We start from the raw sequence: 5,732 nt of genomic DNA, 5'->3' as shown, positions 1-5,732 counted from the left end.
ACAGATTGGGGAGGAAGATCACAGAGGCAAAGTGCCATTTTCATCCTACCATAACTACACACCATCACCATCACTTATCACTGCTGATTTTTGACCTTGATCACCTGGCCAAGGTCAGGTTTCTTCACTGTAAAGTTATTTTTTCCTCCTTTCCGTTCTGTGTATGTTGGAAGGAGGTCACTATTTACAGATCTACTCTGCACTTCAGGAGTAGGGATATGTGTTCTCTTCCTAGTGGACAAAGTATCTACAGAAATTGTTTGAAATTCTCTTTCACAAGAGATTTGCCTTTTCTTCCCCGTTTATTTAATTTATTCAATTATTGGCTCGGCGCCTGTGGCTCAAGCGGCTAAGGCGCCAGCCACATACACCTAAGGTGGCGGGTTCGAATCCCCAGCCCGGGCCTGCCAAACAACAATGATGGCTGCAACCAAAAAATGGCCGGGCGTTGTGGTGGCGGGCGCCTGTAGTCCCAGCTACTTGGGAGGCTGAGGCAGGAGACTCACTTGAGCCCAGGAGGTTGCTGTGAGCTGTGATGCCATGGCACTCTGCCCAGGGGGATAGCTTGAGGCTCCATCTTAAAAAAAAAAAATAATTTTATTCAATTATTTATTTTACTTATTTACTTTGAGATAAGAGTCTCGCTCTGTTGCCTTGAGTAGAGTGCTCTGGTGTCATTGTAACTCAGGCAACCTCAAACTCTTGGGCTCAAGTGATCCTCTTGCCTCAGCCTCCCAAGTAGCTGGGACTACAGGTGCCTGCCACAATGCATCTAGTTTTTCTATTTTTCATAGGAAAGGGGTCTCGCTGTTGGTTCAGGCTGGTCTGGAACTCCTGAGCTCAAGCAATCGACCTGCCTCAGCCTCCCAAAGTGCCAGGATTATAGGTTTGAGCTTTCATGCCCCGCCTTACAGGTGTGAGTTTTTGTGTCCAGCCTATTCAATCACTTATTTATGTCAGCATGGACTCATCAACGTTTATTTTATACTTTGAGTTATAATCCAATATTACGTTATTTTCTTGCTCAAACCACTTCAGCTTTGTCTGTTGAAAGAGCTTTTAGTTAACGCCTATGTCCCTTTGACATATTCCCATCACTGGAGGTTTTCTTTTGTTTGCTTTTTTGTTTAAAGCACTTTCTTACTTTGTGGAGCTACGAGATGCTCATCTTGTATATTTCTTGTCTAGTCCTTGAATTGGCCACTTCCCCAAGGAGCACTTCTTCCTTTTAAGGAGAATAGTTAAGATACCAAGATCTTAGCGATAGGTGTGCACTTACATTTAGTAAATTTATTTTTCCAGGAGTGCCAATTCAGGAAAAACAAAACTGTCTAAGGATTATATTTTTGAATCAAAATGCATAGTATTTAATTCAAAATTGCTACTGTTGAATCTGAAGGAAAAATGTGTATTTCAGAAACATTTTTACTTTTTGGGAAAAGAATATAAAAATACAGACATCTTTGAAAAGAGATGTTTCATCATCTTTTGCAGCTTATTTTATATGTATATGAATTATATATTAAAAGTTATATATATAAATTATATATAAAAGCTTTATATATATATCTCTTTCTTTTTTTTTGAGACAGAGTCTCACTTTGTCACCTTCAATAGAGGGCTGTAGTGTCATAGTTCACAGCAACCTCAAACTCTTGGGCTCAAGCGATTCTCTTGTCTCAGCCTCCTGACTAGCTGGGATCACAGGCCTCTGCCACAACACTGGCTATTTTTTAGAGATGGGGTCTTGCACTTGCTCAGGCTGGTCCTGCACCTGTGAGCTCAGGCAATCCACCTGCCTTGGCCTCCCAGAGTTCTAGGATTACAGGCATGAACCATCTCACCTGGCCCCACCTGGCTAGTTTTACTATTTGTTTTAGTAGATATGGGGTCTCAATCTCTTGCTTAGGCTGGCCTCAAACTCCTGAACTTAGGCGATCCACCTCCCTCAGCATGCCAGAGTGCTAGGATTACAGACATGAGCCACCATGCCCAGCGCTCAGGCTGTTTCTTAAAGCCAAACCAAGGGCTCAAACTGGAGTGCCAGACAGGTCAAGCCAATAAGTACAGCAGGCTAGTATAAAACAAGCCACAGCACAAGTGTCATGATGAATAGTGACTGCTACCTGGCTCTTCATCACATCTACTACCCAGCAGGAGGGCAGCATGTTGTTGACAAGTAGGCTGCAGACCTAATGTCGTATATTTTCAATATTTCAAGAGAAGCAGAAAAGCCCTGAGCAGACCAAGAAGGTATTTTCAACTTTCAGGCTACTTGTTTTACTTTTTTTTTTTTTTTGTGAGACAGAATCTTGCTCTGTAGCCCTGGCTAGCACGTAGTGGTATTATCACAGCTTACTGGAACCTCAAATTCTTGAACTCAAATGATCCTCCTGCTTCAGCCTCCTGAGTAGTTGAAACCATAAATAGGTGGGCTGTTTTGCATTTTTTATTTTTTTGTAGAGATGGATTCAGCCTTTCAGGGTGCTGAGATTATAGGTGTGAATTACTACACCCACACATTCTTTCAACAGCCACTTACTGCCATGTAATTTTCATTCAAGGAATATTATAATTGTTCTAGACTACGATACCAAGATAACTATTCTTTTCTTTCTTCTTTTTTTTTTTGAGATAGAGACTCACTCTTTCACCCTGGGTGGAATGCCATGGTGTCATAGCTCACAGCAACCTCAAACTCTTGGGATCAAGCAATCCTCTTGCCTTACCCTCCTAAGTAGCTGGGATTACAGGTGTATGCCACCAGGCCTGGCTAATTTTTATATTCTTATTTGTAGTAGAGATGGGGTCTTGCTCTTGCTAAAGCTGCCCTTGAGGCTTGGCACCTGTGGCTCAAGCTGCTAAGGTACCAGCCACATACACCTGAGCTGGCGGGTTCAAATCCAGCCCAGGCCTGACAAACAACAATGACGGCTGCAACCAAAATAAAATAGCCAGGTGTTGTGGTGGGCACCTATAGTCTCAGCTACTGGGTAGGTGGAGGCAGGAGAATTGCTTGAGTCCAGGAGTTGGAGGTTGCTGTGAGCTGTAATGCCACAGCACTCTACCCAGGGCAACAGCTTGAGGCTCTGTCTCAAAAAAAAAAAAAAAGCTGGCCTTAAACTCCTGAGCTCAAGTAATCTACCTGCGTTGGGGCTCCCACAATACTAGGATTATAGGCCCAAGCCATCACACCTGGCCCCCAAGATAACTGTTCTAACTATGGTCACCCAAAATTTGCGGTCATGCAAAATTTGCATTAGCTTGGGACATATTTTCAACTGATAATCCTCATTCTATATAATATGAATATTTATTGAACATCTATGTGCTCCAACTAGGCAGTCATCAGGGATGCTATGACTGAGATACATCCCCATTTTAGGTTATTTCTAGTTTAGTAAACTGTCCCAGGTGAGGTAGGAAGATGATGAAGTTACAGGAAGGATGTAAAAGAACATTGCAGATTGAGTATCCCTAACCCAAAAATACAAAATTGGAAAGGCTCTAAAATTTTAAAGTTTTTTGAGTGCTGATATGATGTGCAAAGGAAATGTTTGCTGGAGCATTTCAGATTTGGGGTTTTTGGATTAGGGATGCTGAACTATTGCGATATTCCAAAATCTGGAAAAAAAAAATCGAAATACTCTAGAACATTTCAGATAAAAGATATTCAACTTGTATTTAGAGACCCAGATATTCTCTTATAACTGGGGCAACATGAGCTTTCCTGGGTTCTGTTAATTCTAGCACAGTTCACATGAATATATGAGTGCTTAATAAATGCTCTTCGAAGGTGATGATAATGAATTGAGATCTGGAAAACCTGAAACAGCTTTCTAGGAGCATGACTAAGGGGGTGGAATGCCTTAGATAGAGTCCCTGTGAGAAAAAGTGAAAGGAATTGGGGTTACCAATAACACATCTTGGAGAAAAGAAGGTTAAGGAGAATTTAATAGCCATCTGCAAATATCTAAAGGGATATTACTCATGTGTTTTATACATCAGTTCTTGTCTACTAAGGACAGGACATGAGGGAATTATCTTAAATGGGAGCAGGAGGGACTTAGATTAGATACCAATGGGGGTATCTAATGGAAAAATCCCAGCTGAAAGGATCATGAGATGCTGGAAGGCAATGTGATTTAGTGAAAGGACATGGTTATTTTAAGAACAGGGGTTACTGATTATTATTGAGGAAAGTGTAGGCAGGGGTGTCCAACCTTTTTTTTTTTTCTCCCTCACATTGAAAGAATAAGAGTTGTCTGGGGACACACATTAAATACACATTAATGGAAGCTAATTAGCAAAAAAAAAAAGGTCCTTATGTACTTTTTTTGATACATGACACTGCAGATAAACAAAAAATGTTCTCACAATGTGCATGCATCTTGCAAATGACTGGTTGGACACCCCTGGGGTAGCAGGTGTGCCTTCCAAGTCAGCCAGTTACTAGTTGTATGATTTTGGGGGGGAGGAGGGAGTACAGTCTCACTCTTTTGCCAGGCTAGAGTGCTCTGGCATCAGTCTAGCTCACAGCAGCCTCAAATTCCTAGGTTTAAACAATCCTCCTGCGTCAGCCTCCTGAGTAGCTGGGACTACAGGCACCAACCGCAATGCCCCACTAATTTCTTTTCAATTTTTAATAGAGACAGGGCCTCATTTTTGCTCAGGTTGGCCTCAAACTCCTGAAATCAAGTGATTCTCCCACCTCAGCTTCCCAGAGTGCTATGATTACTTGTATGATTTTGAGCAAGCAACTTCACCTTTCTGAGGCTGTTTCTGCATTTGTTAAATGGAGATAATAACAACATCTAGTTATTGAATTGTTACAAGATTAAATTATACTAGTGAAGCCACTCCTCTAAATTGATGAAGGGGTACAAGGTGAGAACTAGAGTAAGGCCCCCCCAGAACTCTGCAAAAGAGCAGGCTTAGCTGAAATAATGACAATAAACAGCCATTGTCCCTTTGTTTGCTTGATAATAATCTCTCTTCCCTATATTTGCTTCTTTACCCTGGAGTTACCCATAGTGGCCTATGTAAGAACATCACCCATTTGGAACCTAGGAGTAGTTTCTGAAATATCTTTTAGGTTCTGCATTATAGTGACGGACCCACCCGGACAGAAGAACTGACTTAAGTGAGCTTGGACACTCCACCCAATGTCCTGCATTCCAGTACCTGAGCCACCCAGGAGGCCCAGAAATAGCCCTATCAATGGACTGACAGCTCAGCCCTGAAACCAGCCAATTAGCAGATCCTGACTGTCTGATCTTTTGCCCACAAAACTGTGTTTAAAAACCCTGTCCCCCCAATTCTCAGGGAGTTGGATTTGAAATATTTCTCCCATTTCCTCACTTAGTGCTATACTCTATAATCCTTGCTGTCTCTGAGATATGATATAAGCCCTGGCTTTCTCTTGGGCAGTAGGCAGATGAACCTGTCTGGGCAGCAATACTAAGTACATAGGCTTGGTGCCCGTAGCACAGTGGTTACAGCACCAGCCATATACACTGAGGCTGGTGGGTTTGAACCTGACCCAGGCCAGCTACAGTAACAATGACAATTACAACAACAACAAAAATAGCTGGGCATTGTGGTGGGTGCCTGTAGTCCCAGCTACTTGGAAGGCTAAGGTAAGAGAATCACTTAAGTGGCTTGGCGCCTGTGGCTCAAGTGGCTAAGGCACCAGCCACATACACCTAACGTGGCGGGTTCGAATCCAGCCG

Source organism: Otolemur garnettii, unplaced genomic scaffold (genome assembly GCF_000181295.1).
Source record: "Otolemur garnettii isolate 467f Iridium unplaced genomic scaffold, OtoGar3 scaffold00014, whole genome shotgun sequence".
Taxonomy (NCBI): domain Eukaryota; kingdom Metazoa; phylum Chordata; class Mammalia; order Primates; family Galagidae; genus Otolemur; species Otolemur garnettii.
Note: the sequence above shows the minus strand (reverse complement) of the source record.